Consider the following 16,436-nt stretch of genomic DNA (forward strand, 5'->3'; position numbering starts at 1 on the left):
TGATGAGGATGCCGTCATGGCATTGACATGATGCTTTGATGATTTTGAGCTTTCCTCAAGTCTAGCCATAGCTTGTTCAAACTTCAAGTTGATTGTGTCAATGTGAGCACTAAGTTGAGCACTCAATTGAGTAACGGTGTCCACTTCATACTTTCCTCCTCTAGTAGCCTTGCGAGGCCTACTATATTGTGAATTATGGACCGCCATTTCCTCAATCTTGTTCCATGTTTGATTGTCATCAACTTCGGTGAACATTCCATTTGTTCCCATATTGAGAATGTTCCTTGAATCTTCATATAAACCATTCCAAAATTGTTGCACTAAAAACCATTCGCTAAGTCCATGGTGAGGACATGAGCGACAAATACCCTTGAACCGCTCCCAAGCTTCATACAAAGATTCTTCATCCCTTTGCTTAAAACCCGTAATTTGAGCTCTTAGCATATTAGTCTTTTCCGGTGGGTAGAAATTTTTGTAGAAAGCTAGAGCTAGCTTCTTCCAAGAATCTATTCCAAGGGTGGCCTTATCAAGGCCCTTCAACCATTGCTTTGCGGTGCCGATTAACGAAAAAGGAAATAAGACCCATCTTATTTGGTCTTGAGTCACGCCCGTTTGAGAGATAGCTTCACAATAATCACAAAATGTTTCCATATAAGAATGAGGGTCCTCACTAGGCATTCCCCCGAATTGGCTCCTCTCAACTAGTTGGATGAAGGCGGACTTGGCAATAAAGTTTCCGGTAAGATGTTGTGGGGTAGGAGTACCATTTGGTAGATCCTCCTCGGTGGGTATAGAGTGTGACGAGAATTTAGGCATTGTAGGTGGATTTTGTGTGGTATTGTTTAATGGGTTCTCTTCTCCTTCTATTGCGAAAGGATTGACAAACTCACTAGTGGGTTGAACAACTTCACCAACACCTCCCAAATTCCTCCTAACAAGTCTCCTATTATTCGTCAAGGTTCTTTCGATTTCACGGTCAAAAGGTAACAAATCTCTTTGTAACCTTCTAGACATGCAAAATATCAAACAACTAGAAAACAATTAGAACAAACCTTGAGGAGTTTTACTTCCCCAAGGTGAAAAAGACACAACTAAAAACAATAAAAGAAATCTTAAATCAATTAAACACCGTCCCCGGCAACGACGCCATTTTTGATCGGAGCCATTTGGTGTTCACAATTAAGCATATGTGGTCGTTGGTCAATGGTCGATACAAAACACAATTTATACTTCACAAACAACTCTACAATTAGTAAAGAGGCAAGTAAAGGTCGGATCCCAAGGGACGGGTATTGAAATGAAGATTCTATTGTAACTAGCGGTGTCTAGGGGTGTCACAAATTGGGTTGATGTAGAAGGTCACTAAACTAAAATAGCAATGAAAATTAAACTAACAAGGTAAATGAAATAAGGGTGTAAACAATTGATTAAAAGCACTAGGGTGTCATGGGTTCATAGGGGAATCATGGGATATGATCATACAAACATGTTCTCAAATTATAAGCAAGCAATTATTGTTGTGATGGATTGAGTTGGGTTATCTCTTACAATCCTAGGAAAGTTTGGGTCCCGGAGCCGAATCTCTTGGATTGTACAACACCTACAAGTCGACTTAATCTTCCCTACTTAACACATGCATGGTCTAACAAGACTCGAGTTGGGTTATGTCTTACAAGTCAAGTTGAAAGCATAGAAGATGATAGTAAATGCAAGGATTCATAGGCTTAGCATTTCATCAAATATAACATGTGCATGTATTAAGATCAAAACAAGCAAGCAAATAAGATATGAAAGCATATTAATTTAAGCATGAATCATTCCCCATGTTGGTTTCCCCTAATAACCCATTAAACCCTAGCTAAGAGACTACTCACTCATTATCATATTGATCATGCTAGAAAGGTTGTCAATCATACTAACATAATGAAACATGATGAATAAATGAAAGTAATTAGCAATAATTAAAAAGGGATTAAGAGATTATACCTACTAATGATTCCAATAATAAAGCAAGAATAATAGAAGAACTTGATGATTGATGGAAGGTTGTCAATCTCCCAATAAACCCAATAATCTTCTAATTACCCAAAATAAATGAAGAACAAGAGAGAGATTAAAGAACTAGAACTTGGATTAAAACTTGATTAATATTTGATTACAATATTGAAGAGAGATTTGATTGATATTAACTACTCTAATTATTGATAAGAAGAACATGCTCCTCTAATTAGACTAATGGGGTATTTATAGTGAAAATTAGGGAGGATGCATTAGGGTTAACTAAGGGCTAAACTAGTAATTACACTTTTTAAGTTGAGCAAGGAGCCTCCGGGATTATCCGAGAGAAGGGCTTCTCCATTTCGTAGCTTGAAGAACGAAATCTATGTGTCTTTGTGATCCGTGCGGGCTGGGAGTCGGGACGGCCGGATCTGGGATGGACGATCCGAGCGGATCAAGGAACAAGACGCTCGGACTGGGCATGGGGAATCCGAGCGGATTCCTGGTGAGGACGCTCGGATTGGGGAGGACGGACGGATTCCCTACAATCCGTTCGGATTGTAGTTCAGCAGCTTTCCTTCTTCTTTTTCTTCCCTTTTCTTCATGAATTCCTTGGGGATTTCCTTGGGGACTCAAGGATCCTTTTCTCAACAATGCTCTTCTACTATGCTATGTACAAAGGCCTTCTAGTCTTGTCTCTCCTTGATGCTTGGTCATTGAATATGATCAATTTAGCCTTGTTTTGCCATGAAAATGCAAGATTCTTACTCCTTTCCTACCAAGGGATCAAAATCTCAAAGAATATGCAAAATAAAGAACTAAAGATAAGAAATGACCCAAATAGGCACTAAAAAGCATAGAAACAATGGTAATTCGGGGGCTAAATATGCGCCAATTATGGTCGCATCATGAACGCCTTAATGCCATCGAGAACCGAATTGTTGCGGTAGAAACTAGACTACCTCCTGTAGAAGATTACATTCCCAGCCAATGTGTGAATGACAACCTTCCACCTTATGTTGGACAACCAGAAACCAAACCTCCAGTAGGTCTTATTGAAGCCGAGAAGCGATTCTAATACTTGGAGGAACAATTGATATACCTCAAAGGAGATGATATTTATAGAGAGAACAATCGCAAGTATGAGGCCGTGAGCACCAAATTGCCAACCAACTTCAACATGACTGATATCCCAAAGTTCAAGGGACATGAAAACCCTTTAAACCATATTCGTGGTTTCAAATATTACATGTCTATGAAAGGCATCAAACCCGAGATGTTCTTAAGGATCTTTTCTTCATCTCTTGACACCATCCCTAAGCATTGGTTCTAGTCATTAGAGCACAAGAAGATTGCCACCTGGGATGAGACCGCGACCGAGTTCGCTAAACAATACGTGTACTTTAGAGGTTCTTACCCAAAATGAGAAAGAAGGTTTCACCGACTTCCTAAGTAGGTGGAGGAAGACTAGTACCCAACTTGTCGAACGTCCAGATGAAGCTACATTCATGGAAAAATTCGTAGACAACTTGAAGCCCATTTATGCAAGTCACTTGAGATACCAAAACATTAAGACCTTCAAAGATTTAACTGTACAAGGGACAAGAATTGAAGATGACATCCGTAAAGGACTCTTGTCCAAAACGATAGGTCGTGGATATCAAGGCTCAACAAGTCGTTCCTATGGCTCTACTAGCAAGACTGATGAGGTTAACCTTCTTGAATCGTCAAAGAAGAATAACCCACAAAGGAAATTCACGAACATTAGCGATACATACTCTAATGCTTTGAAGAGATTGATGAAACAGGGTAAGCTCCAACCCATAGGTCCTACACCTGATCCAGAAAAGAAGTCCTAGTTCTGGGACGAAAGTTCATACTGCGAATATCATAGAGGTAATGGACACGATACAGAAAAATGTTACAAGCTAAAACATATACTTCGAGACATGATCGAAGACGGTCGCCTACCAATACGGCATGAAGGTAAGCCTAACAATACTCAGAATCCTCTTGGAGTTCTGATGATTACAAGTGACGAATATACCTTAGATTGCTCACATCTTATCTCCCTAAAAGAGGAGGTAATCAGCGGGATATGGACACATAGCGAGGACCTCCGGGATCTTCCCTTAATCAAAGAAGCCGAAAGCATCAAATATGTAAGACACTGCCATAATTGCCAAATCTTCAGGAATGTACAACATGTCCTTCCTTCATTGCTTTACACCATGACATCTCCCTGGCCATTTTCTGCTTGGGGAATTGACATCATCGGCAAGATCACTCCATCCGGAATGGGAGGTCATTGTTTCATCCTAGTAGCAATCGATTACTTCACCAAGTGGGTAGAAACAGCTTCCTACACCAGTCTTACAGCCAAGAACGTGGCAAAGTTCATACAAACCAACATTATCTATCGATATGGTTGCCCACATGAGATCATCAGTGACAATGGATCACATTTCCAAGCTGAGACTGAACAATTGCTAGCCAAGTACAAAATCAAGCATCGCCACTCCTCGCCATATAGACCACAAACCAATGGTGCGGTAGAGGCGGCAAACAAGAACGTTGTCACGATTCTCAAGAAAATGATTGACAACTATAGAGATTGGACAAGCAATATACCCTTTGCTTTATGGGGATACCGTACATTTGTTAAGTCGCCCACTGGGGCCACCCCTTTCTATTTGACCTACGGCATGGAAGCTGTACAACCAGTCGAGCTAGAAGTACCATCCTTGCGTATTTTACTCGAAAGTCAAATCCCAGAAGCCGAGTGGAAGAGGGATAGATTTGAAGAACTCATCCTCCTGGATGAACGAAGCTTACATGCATTAGATAATGTGCAAACATACCAAGCACGTATCAAACGAGCCTTCAACAAAAGGGTTAATCCAAGGAGTATAAAAGAAGGAGACTTGGTCCTCAAATCAATTAGAGCTCTTTTACTTGTCGATCCACGAGGAAAATTCAAACCCAATTGGGCCGGGTCATTTCTAGTCAAGTCCATACTTCCAGGGGGTGCGGTTAGAATCACAGACCTAGATGGGAACGAATTTGCCAACCCGACGAACCTCGACCAACTGAAACGTTACTATGCCTTAAAAAAAATGCGCCTCGCGTAACCTCACGTGTCGCTCTTGCGGCACGAAATAAATGGCCCCTGCCCAAGCTGAATTAAGCTAATGTCATCTTGCTCTTGCATTTTGACAATTTGTCATCCTCATATCATCAAATAAACTGAATTACATTTTAGGAGTAAGTAAAAGCTCATGCTTATTTTCTAAGTTCATTACAAGCTCTTGCTTAGAACAATTATTCTTTTACATTTATTTGAACTACACGCAAGGGTTTGATTTCATTTTTTTAAATGAATACGTAGGCAATCCTTCACGGGATACAACCCATTTAATTATTTTAAATGTAAATAGAAGGACATTTGCAATTGCATTTGAAATTCGACAAGAATAATAAAAAAGAAAATCACGACGGTTTCATAACCAATTAACCTCTTTTATTTCATTTCTAATAATAATAATAATAATAGTACGTTATATAATAAAAATAATGGCTAGGATTCTAAAAACCCCAACTTCTTCTTACAATAATAATAATAATAAATAATAATAAAGACTTAGGCTACTCTTCCATTTTCCCTTTGCCTTTGTCATTTTTGTCAAATTTCTTATCCCGACCTCGAGCCGGACGCTCTTGCGCCACTTCAGACCTAATCACCAACGGTCTCTCTCGTGGTCTTGCTTTGCCATTCTTGTCAACCACCATCTCGACGCCAGGAGAAGTCTTCGGTTTCTTCCAAAGATGAACAACTCAGAATCCGGCTTCTTCCTTTCCCTCAGTCAGATGCTACTCTTTCTCCTTTTCCACCTTGCGAACCTTGTTGTCAACAGGCTCGCGCTTTCTCAATCTCTCGCGCTCCTCTGGAGTAGTAGCTTGCTCCACCGCAAATAGGAATCTGACACCCATAGAGCACTAACAGAAGAGTTCAAGAACCATACATTTCTTTGAGCCCATTTGATGGCCCATTCTCTTCGACTCTCAGTTCTAAGCGCCACGGCAGTCTGCGGGATCGTGTCAAGCTTCGGAATCATCTGCTTCAATCCGACCTGTCTCATCAACCTCTCCGGGAAGATGCATATAATAAACTCCAAGCCGGGATTGCGAACAGATCTAGTAAGATCCATGGAAGATACTCCAGTAACAGATTTAAAATTCCACCATGGTATGATCCATCTAATTAAGGGGCCGTCATCACTCTTCAATTTGTTTTCCTAGTAGTTGCAGACTCGAGTGAAGTCCACCATGTAGAGCCTAGTCCTCATTGCAATTGAGCGAGCATGATAAGCAGGAACATTAACTGGGGGCTCGATCAATCGAAGACGCTCCATAACCCAGACCTACCAAGAGCAGGAACGAAATCAAAAAATAAAAACAAACAAAAAAAACAAACAAAAAAAAATAAAAAGAAAAAAAGAAAAAAGAAAAAAAATTCTTTCACCTGCAAAATAATGGGACCCCCCAGATAAGGAAGGTCACGATTGGCTTTCCTGTTATTTAAACCCAATAGGATCTCTCCTAAACACAGGCAAGCTGGGCTCCTGCGCTGCTCCATTTGCTCAATCAAGCTCAAATAACGAGGGTCACCTCTCAAATCCTCATCAACATGCCCTTGAAGGACATATACATGTAATAGGCAAAACCCGAATGCCCTTCGCTTTGCAACATAAGAGATAGTGGGATCTGCCCTATTGATGAATCGGTCGATGAAATCCAACATTCGCACTCCTTTAGAAGTCACTAGACGGTCCACATCAGCTCTTGTCAACCCAAGCAAGTCCCTAAACTTGTTCTTATACCCCTTGGAAGTAGAAGGTATAACAGGCAAATGTTCCGGGTCTCTACCAGCAATCGCAGCATTTTCTTCGGGAAATGGGTAAATGTCGCCTCTGGGGAAGGCGAATACGTGATAATCCGGGTCCCAATAATCAAGATAAGCATCTAGGAATGGTTTGACTACCTTGACCAGCTTCAAAGTCAATAGCGATCCAAAATTATAAGCACACATGTCGTATTTCTCCACACTAGAAAACTCATTTGTCCACTCTTTTAGACGAATTTCGATAGTATTCATGATGTATGCTTATTTTGAGAGCTTTATGTAATAAGACGAACAAAAGAAGGAAGAATTATGTGAATAAAACCTCCCTCTCTCAACGTCTCTATTAATACTAAAAGTTGTTTCCTAAAATCCGCCAGGACAGATGCAGTGGGGAACAGGCGCAGCACCTGCTGCGCCTCTTCGAAGGGACACAGCTGGTTGGACTCTCTTGAGAGGTTTAGTTTTTGGTACTTGTCGTTAGGAGCACCTAGACCAAAACACAATTTATAAATCCACAAACAACTCTACAATTAGTAAGAGGCAAGTAAAGGTCAGATCCCAAGGGACGGGAATTGAGATGAGATTTTCAATTGCAACTAGTGGTGTCTAGGGGTGTCACAATTTGGGGTTTGAAGTAGAAGATCACTAAACTAAATAGCAATGAAAGTAAACAAGGAAGATAATTAAAAGGGGTGTAAACAATTGATAAAAGGCACTAGGGTGTCATGAAGTCATAGGGGATTCATGTGAATTGATCATACAAACATATTCTCAAATTATAAGCAAGCAATTATTGTTGTGATGGATCGAGTTGGTTTATATCTTACAATCCTAGGAAAGTTTGGGTCCCAGGGCCGAATCGATTAGATTGTACAACACCTATAAGTCGACTTAATCTTCCCTACTCAACTATATGCATGGACTAATGAGACTCAAGTTGGTTTATGTCTTACAAGTCTCATTGAAAAGATAGGTGATGGGTAAAAAATGCAAGGATTCATAGGCTCGCATTTCATGAAACATAACATGTGCATAAGTTGAGATCACAACAAGCAAGCAAATAAACTATGAAAACATATTAATTTAAACATGAATCATCCCCCATGTTGGTTTTCCCTAATTACCCATTAACCCTAGCTAAGGAAACTACTCACTCATTATCATGTTGAACATGCTAGCAAGGTTGTCAATCATACCAACAAAGTAAAACATGATGAATAAATGAAGAAGATTAACAATAATTAAAAAGGGATTAAGAGGATTATACCTACTAATGATTCCAATAATAAAGCAAAGATTAATAGAAGTACTTGATGATTGATTGGAAGGTTGTCAATCTCCCAATAATAACCCAAATAATCTTCAATTACCCAAAATGAAAGATGAACAAAAGAGAGATTAATGAAATGAGATTTGTATTAAGACTTGATTAAAAGTTGATTACAAGATTAAAGAGAGATTTGATTGATATAAACTACACTAGAGATTGCTAAGAAGAACATGATAACCTAATTAGACTAATAGGGTATTTATAGTGGGGATTAGGTACATAAATTAGGGTTTACTAAGGGCTTAAATAACGATTAAGTCCTTGAGGAATCGCCGGTCTCAAGAGAGACTCCGGTCTCCTTTTCGCCGGTCTTTGAAAAATATGTGCATGCTTCATTGAACAAGTAGAAGACGGATTAGCTGTCACACAATCCGAGCGTCCAAGGCACGGGACGGGCGGATTGTGGGTCTTTTGGACGAGCGGATTCTTGGGGTGGACGGGCGGATTGTGGTGGTTCTGGACGAGCGTCCAACTGAGGAAGATGCTCGGATTGCTTGTCTTGGACGGGCGGATTGTGGGCAATCCGCTCGGATTCTCTGTCAGCTTCTTCCTTTCTTCTTTTGTTCCTTTCTCTTCATAAAATCCTTGAGGATTTCCTCGGGGATGCAAGGATCTTTTCTCATCATTGTCCATCTACTATAGTATGTACAAAGGCCTTCAAGTCTTGTCTTCTCTTTGATGCTTGGTCATTGAATTCAATCAATTTAGCTCCATTTTGCCATGAAAATGCAAGGTTTCACTCCTTTCCTACCAAGGGATCAAAACCTCAAGGAATATTCAAAAAAAAGGACTAAAGACAATAAATGACCCAAATATGCACTAAAAAGCATGGGAACAAGGCTAATTCGGGGACTAAATATGCTCAAATTATGGTCACATCAAATATCCCCCAACCGAACCTTTGCTCGTCACGAGTAAAGAGGTGACAAAGACTAGGACCGTTATTTAAACTAACCTAATAGCATAGCCGATATGAGACAATTAGCGGGTCTCACTCCGTCCCATGAACTCACAACAAGACAACCATGAGATAGGATGCCTTCTTGCAAGGCAAGGTGGGTCTTGCTAAAATGGCGACACATCCAAGCATTAAAGCTCATAAAATCAAGTAATGGATGCATCTACAAAAGAATAGCCACTTTCCTCATCTAAGTGGCGGAAATTATCTAAAGGGAAGCAATTCAAGGGTACACACTCCTTCATAGATACAATTTCTTCAAACTAGTAAGCCTAGAAGGATACCAATAAATCACCTCCAAGTTGTGTCAAGCTAGGGTACCTTTGTCCTCAATCATTAAATGCTTTTGTCAAGAATAGACTCCCTATGGTGTTAGAAACACTAGAGGATCGCGGAATTCACCTTCTTGCCTAGACAAGAAGAAGGGTCGTCCCCTCTCTACCATGCACAAAAATGGATACAATTGATAAAAGGATCGATAGTATTTGAGTTTCATTTTGGAAGTTTGCTTTTGTTGTTGTTTTTCCCCCCAATTTCTTGTGGCATATAACATTTGAGAACACTTTCTTTTACCATTTCTTTTGATGTTTGGCATTTCAATACTTGACAACTTTTCAACCTTTTGCATTTCTTTTGAACATTTTCAAAGTCACCCCATATATAGTGAGGGTGCCTTATATTTGAAGCTTTAGGAGTCTATTTTTGCTCCTCTTTTCATTTGATGCATTTTGCAAACTTTCTTTCACTTTTCATTTCATTGAACTCAAATCAATTTCTTTTTGTGCCCATTTCCTTTGATGACAAAAATGTGGTAGAACATGAATGATGGATGCGTGGTTTCAAGGGTCACCTTGGAATAAACGGTAGCCAAGGAGTTATCACACCACAAGGTACTCTTGACTAGGCCTTAATCCATGGGTCAAAGGATACTAGCATGACACATCCTAGGGTGTTTTACAAGTATTCTAACAAACAATATCTTAAGAAGAAAAAGCATATACTAGGGCCTATATACACTTGTCAACCTTCCCAAGTAGACGGTTTCGCAAAATTTTTCTAACATGCAAACTACATGCCATGATGCAACTAACATTTATACATCCTAATGCATATGATTCTACCAACTAATATGCCAAATAATCTAAATGAAGCCCTAAATTCACATTGTTTATACAGCATCAATCAAAATAAAGCTACATAGTCATTAACATAAAGAGGAAAAAAGAGATTGGAAAGATCATACCATGCGGTCTTCAATATCCTCATGTCTCGGATGTGGCGTAGTCGATCAATGTGAACAAGGATAGAACAAACACAATATATACAACAATATATACAAGACTACACTACAAAGGAAATGAACTTGTTTTTGGTTTTTCAATTTTTCAATTTTTTTGATTTTTTTTTTTGATTTTTAATAAAAGTTAAGTTAGAATTTCCCATCCCCATATTAATATGGGCATTGTCCTCAATGGACAATATGATAGGAAATTATGCAAGTATGATGCATGATTTCTATACTAAATGCAAGCTATACTAAGCTACACTACATGATGCATGGGTTTTTGTTTATGACGAAGAGCGTAATTTAGATTACCTCCCATTGCGTATGCATGTACTTCCCCAAACCGAGATATACATTATTTCTAATGTCTTAAATTTTGGGGTAGTTCATGCACACAAGATGCAATGCATGAAACTAAATGTTGTCATTTTGGATTTTTCAAATGGGAATAATAAAATAACACCTCAATGTGGCCGAGGTGTTAGTCCTCTATGTTGCTAGGACTCTCCAACTATGATCAAGATAAAAATAAAGAAATAAAAGAAAGAAGTGGACAAACCTCAAGAGGGTAGGAGCCTCCAAAGTTTTCTAGTCCTCCATCAAATCATCATTGTCATCATTTTCCTCCATAGAAACGGACTCATCTCCACTTCCCTCTTCACTTCCTTGCTCACTTCCTTCATCATCTTCATTAGCCTCTTCTTACTCATCATCTACCTTTTCATCAACGCCCTCATTATCATCAACCTCATCATCGACATTCTCATCTTAACCCGGTCTTTCACCCCTAGATGTGCTTGGAAAGAAGACTTCCCTATCCGCCCAACTAGGTAAAGGACATGAAGGATCAAGTAGTCCTTGCCTAGCTAAATGAAGAAGGGGTGGATATTGGGCCAAGTATGCATCTACTCGATCATTATAAGATTTTTTGTGAATCTCTCTCATGAGGAGAGTCATGTAGTCATTGCTCACTTCAACATCTTCGGGTTTGAACTCTCGATATTTGAATGGATAGGGTGGTGTGACAATGGAGGAGGAGGGCTCTTCAATTTCGCCCCTTTGTTGACGGATGATGTACTCTGCGTCCTTTGAGAGTGGAAGTAGGTAGTTTGTTCGATGGGCACTCAAGCGGCATATCTTGGTAGGCAAAGTGAAAGATCTAGCATCATTGGTTAGCTACCCATAGTTGGTGTCAAGAGAGTTATGCTTGACCCACTTGTACTTGTGAATCATGGCGTCCATGTCAATGAGATGACCCCCTTTGATCGCCACATAGGTGTTATCCTTCTTGAAATTTGCGTCAAAGTGCTTGGCCAAGAGAGTAACTAGACCTCCATTTACGATAAAAGCGGTGCCTTCCTTACCACAATCAACATTGAGCCATCTTTCAACCAAAAGCGTTAGAGCATTGTAAGGCTTAGTGAATTCCCTTCCGACATTTAAGGCCGACTCAAGTAGAACACAATCTAGTTTGGTAAAATGATTAGTGTCTTTTCTTGCAATTATAGTATTCCCGATGACCTTGTGCCACACTCTAATGCCCGGATGGTGGACTAATAGAGCGCGACAAGCATGAAAGCTCACAAATTTCTTCCCGGAAATTGCCTCCCAAAGAGGAGCGGGGTCATACTTTTCGGGCATCTTATGATAATATGGTGTATCACTAAGGCCTAATGCTTTACTCAAAACATCAAAGGTGATGCGCCTATTCACATTGGCAAGGCAAAACTCGATGTATGTTCTAGTCTCTACCTTAGTCACTTTCAATGAACTTAAGAATTCCAAGGTAAGGGAGGGGTATGTCAATTCTCTTGTAGTGAACAATTTTCCCAACCCCATGGCTTCAAAGAAGGCTTTTGTTTGTTCAAGGACACCCAATTTGTTCAAGGCATCTTCACATATGAATTTGGTGGGCAAAATGGCTTTCTTAGCATACTTGGCAAATGTATCCCTATGGGAGTTAGAAATGAAAATTACCTCCGGATAGTTTGATAATTGAGCGATTTCCGGAGTTGTTGATGTTGTTGCTTCCAAGGGAGGATTTTGTTGTTGTTGAACTTCCAAGTTTGCATTAGCAACCAGCATAGCCATTGAAGCTTTCTTTGCGTGAAGGCATTGTTGCCTTTTTGAGAGTGCCTTTGCCTTGAGTGCCTTTGTTGCTCCTTTTCTTCTTGCCATTGATGATTATACCAAGAAAAGGTTGAAAATCTTCAATTTCCAATTATACCCAAATCGATTTTAAGATGAAAGGATTTGCCTTTGTATTTCAAAAATCGACTCAAAGGTTGAAGATTTTTGGTGCTTGGATTGATTATTGTTGCAAAAGGAGTGATTAATTTTTGTTGTAAGGATGTTTGGATTTGATTTTGTTGAATTTGGTTGAGGAAATTTTGTTCTTGGTGATGGAGAGGATGGGGGTTCTGGGGGTTTTTGGGTAGTGTTTGAATGTTTGAATGAATGTGGGAAGGGGTATTAAAACACCCGAAAATTTCAAAACTGCAGGGGGAAGACGAGCGGATTCCTGTCGGGACGCTCGGATTCTGCTTAATTTGGCTTCAGGAAATCTCGCCTAAAGACGAGCGTCTTTCAGTGAAGACGAGCGGATTCTACAATTCAGGATGAGCGGATTCCCTTAAAGACAAGCGGATTCTCATTACAATAATTTTCATAATCTGACCGCAAAAGACGAGCGTCTTTCTGCAAAGACGAGCGGATTCTTTCAGACGAGCGTCTTCTCAGCTGGGACGCTCGGATTCTCTAACAGACCAAAATTTTTGATTTTGCAGCTCATTTGGACGGACGGATTCTTCCACAGGCGCTCGGATTCCCATAAGACGAGCGGATTACCCATAAGGACGCTCGGATTCCACCTGGTCTACCCGGATTCTGGTCCATCCATGCACTTGCATATCCCGTGTCATTTTCATTCTTCAAATCCCGTGTTCTTCATTGTAGGGTCACTACGAAGGCATGAATATCCTAGGCAATTACTATCCCCACACTAAGCTAAAGCACTACACATCAATAAAATCATTAGTCCCTCCCTCACTTCTCTAAAAAAAATGATAAATATCTTGATCAAGGCATAAAAATCCAAAAATGACAAAAATGCAATGTAAGAATTAAAATGCAAGTTAGGGAGTTAGAAATATTTACAAATGGTGGTTTGGAGAGGACTCCACCAAACTCTCATCCTTAGAGAGATGTCATGGGGGCATGTCCAAGGTGTTGTTGATGTTACTCAACACCTTGAAGAAGTAGTCAAAAGCATGTTCATTGTCATGATAAAGATCCTCAAAAGATCTTTTCACTTGTTGTCCTTCATGTTGGTCTTGATCGATAGCATTACCAATGTAGGGATTGAAAATCCCTTCAAACTCATCGTCCCATAGACCACAAACTTCGTCTACTTGATCATTAAAAATCTCTTGAGTTGATAGAGACAACTCTCCCACTTTCTTGTTTTGGCCAATGAGGCCCTCTTCTTCATTGCTTGACTTTAGTTAGCTTTTCAAGCTCTCTTTGTTACAATTTCCTTGCTCTTTTGATGGAGCATCATCGACTTTCTTCTTCCTTTGGAATTCCGACTTCTTCCTATCATCCTTCCGGCTATAATGATCAACCATAAAACATGGTTCATGCAAACGGGGAGATCTCATGGTCTTGTCAAGATTGAAAGTTATGCTTTCATCTCCCACTTCTAGAGTGAGCTCTCCATGCTTCACATCTATCACCGCACCCGCGGTGTGTAACAAAGGTCTACCTAGAATGATTCGAATATTGGTGTCTTCTTCCATGTCAACAATGACAAAGTCCACCTGGATGAAAAATTTCCCAACTCTTACGGGAACATCTTCCCATATCCCTAATGGTGTCTTTGTCGATCTATCGGCCATTTGGAGTGTGATATTGGTGCATTTAAGTTCTCCCATCCCTAACCTTGTACTCACCAAGTACGGCATAACTGTAACACCCCCATATTCAGAGGCGCCTTAACTGGGCCTTCCTTAGCATATAAAGGCGTTACCATCTCGGTTGCCCGAGGATAGTAATGATCAAATGTCGATAAGAGAACTATTACATTGTATTACAAGTGATTTACACAACAAACGATATAAAAGGTACAACTCGAAGGCTACTCGCTACTGCTATCAAATCTCGTGAAGACTCATCCCTGCCCGGACTCCAGCTATCAACAACATCAACACCTGCTAAGACCGACCGCTCACCATAAGGGATCACGGCAGACACATAACAAACAAACAACCACACAAGGTCAGTACTGAGATAAGATATGACGATGGCAACTACAATCATCAATACAAACAATGCTATCAGTCTCAAACACAATCACGGCAACTCAACCAACTCTGTTACTGACTGTCCACTGGACCAGTCCTGCCAGTGGGGGACCGCAGCCGTTCCCACCAAATCCCCGCTCCTCATAACGAGCGATAACCCTGTCCATTAATGTGCACATCCCCTCCCGTGGCGGGTTCCACGGAGGGCGAAACTAGGGCGTGAAGTCACTCCTGCAAGTGACCCCACTCAGCCGAGACGCATCTCGAAAACCAGAGACAACAACCACAATCACGACCACAGCCGACACAATACAACTACGATACTAAGCAATCACAATATAACCACAACGACCGACATACTAGACCATCTACAGAAACCGAGTAGGCGAACCTACCTTTAAGCAACTGCAACCAATCCATGCCAACACATGACATATCCAGCAATCAAGCAAAGCCTATAAGCACAACACAATCATCTATTACTACCAAGCAAACCCTAATTGCAAAGAACAAGGACACGGATGATGATTATGACATACCTATAGGGGGAAAACTCAGCAAAAGACCGCTACCCGACACAAGTGACGCTCTCCTAAGGTACAAGGATCTTCAAAAGGCTTCCATGGAGGTTTTGAGGTGAAGGGAAAGGAAAGAGGCGACTGAAGGATAGGAGGAAAGTGGCGGAAGTGATTTGCGGATTTAACAAAACGCGATATAAAACCCTCGCTGAAAACTCGGTACTCGATCGAGTACCCAACATACTCGATCGAGTGACCCCCTACTCGATCGAGTAACCTAGCTACTCGATCGAGTAGCCTCTACTCTATCGAGTACCACTCATGACACGCAATCCAAGATGGTTTTAGCACGTAATTCTAAGACTAATCCCGCTCCCAAGGTCAGTCAACATTGGTCAAAGGGTCTCTAAAAGGGCGGGTATTACAGTCTTCCCCCCCTTAAAAAGAACTTCGTCCCCGAAGTTCAACTCACCTATCTCCCGCTCAAGATACGGAAACAACACGACCTCACCCATCTTCCCGCTCAAACCATTACTCCTTGGAAATACCATCCCCCCCCCCCCCCCATGTCATCATCATCACCGTCTACACTTTATACCTATCGACTCTTACCACTATCATGCAAGCATTATCACCATTAATTGTCACTCTACATGTATGCATCAATTCCTACTAATGACTATGTATCAAACATCGACTTTGCCATATGAGCCAACACAAACAACCATCGCTCATCACGTGACAACAATTTATCAACCCGAAACGTATCTCATATCAACCTCATACTGCACAATTAACACTACCGTGTTACTCAATTCATTCAATTACGACGCATCGCGCCGAGATAAGACTCTTTATGACGGTCCTTTACAATTCATTCTATCATTTTCACTTCAACGCATGAATTACTCCACAAACCGAGATAACCAAATGCACCTCATACAAGTAAAGTAACCAATGGTACTAGAAAATTTTGCAATTAAACAACAAAACATTATAGGCAAACAAAACATAATTTCGATATCAGCCTTTTATTTCGCGATAATTTTCGCGACATTACTCTTCCCCTCTAAAAAGGAACTTCGTCCCCGAAGTTCACCACCAAAATTACAACACATATTACCTATTATTTGCCTCATAACA

The 16,436-nt window shown here is 40.5% G+C and overlaps 1 non-coding gene across 1 annotated transcript; it reads left to right on the forward strand.

Moving 5' to 3' along the window:
* Positions 1–337: 337 nt before the first annotated feature.
* Positions 338–444, forward strand: LOC141624593 (small nucleolar RNA R71). The gene has a single exon (XR_012534403.1). It is a non-coding gene; the product is annotated as a small nucleolar RNA R71 (small nucleolar RNA).
* The last annotated feature ends 15,992 nt before the right edge of the window (positions 445–16,436 follow it).

Source organism: Silene latifolia, chromosome 1 (assembly GCF_048544455.1).
Source record: "Silene latifolia isolate original U9 population chromosome 1, ASM4854445v1, whole genome shotgun sequence".
Lineage (NCBI taxonomy): Eukaryota > Viridiplantae > Streptophyta > Magnoliopsida > Caryophyllales > Caryophyllaceae > Silene > Silene latifolia.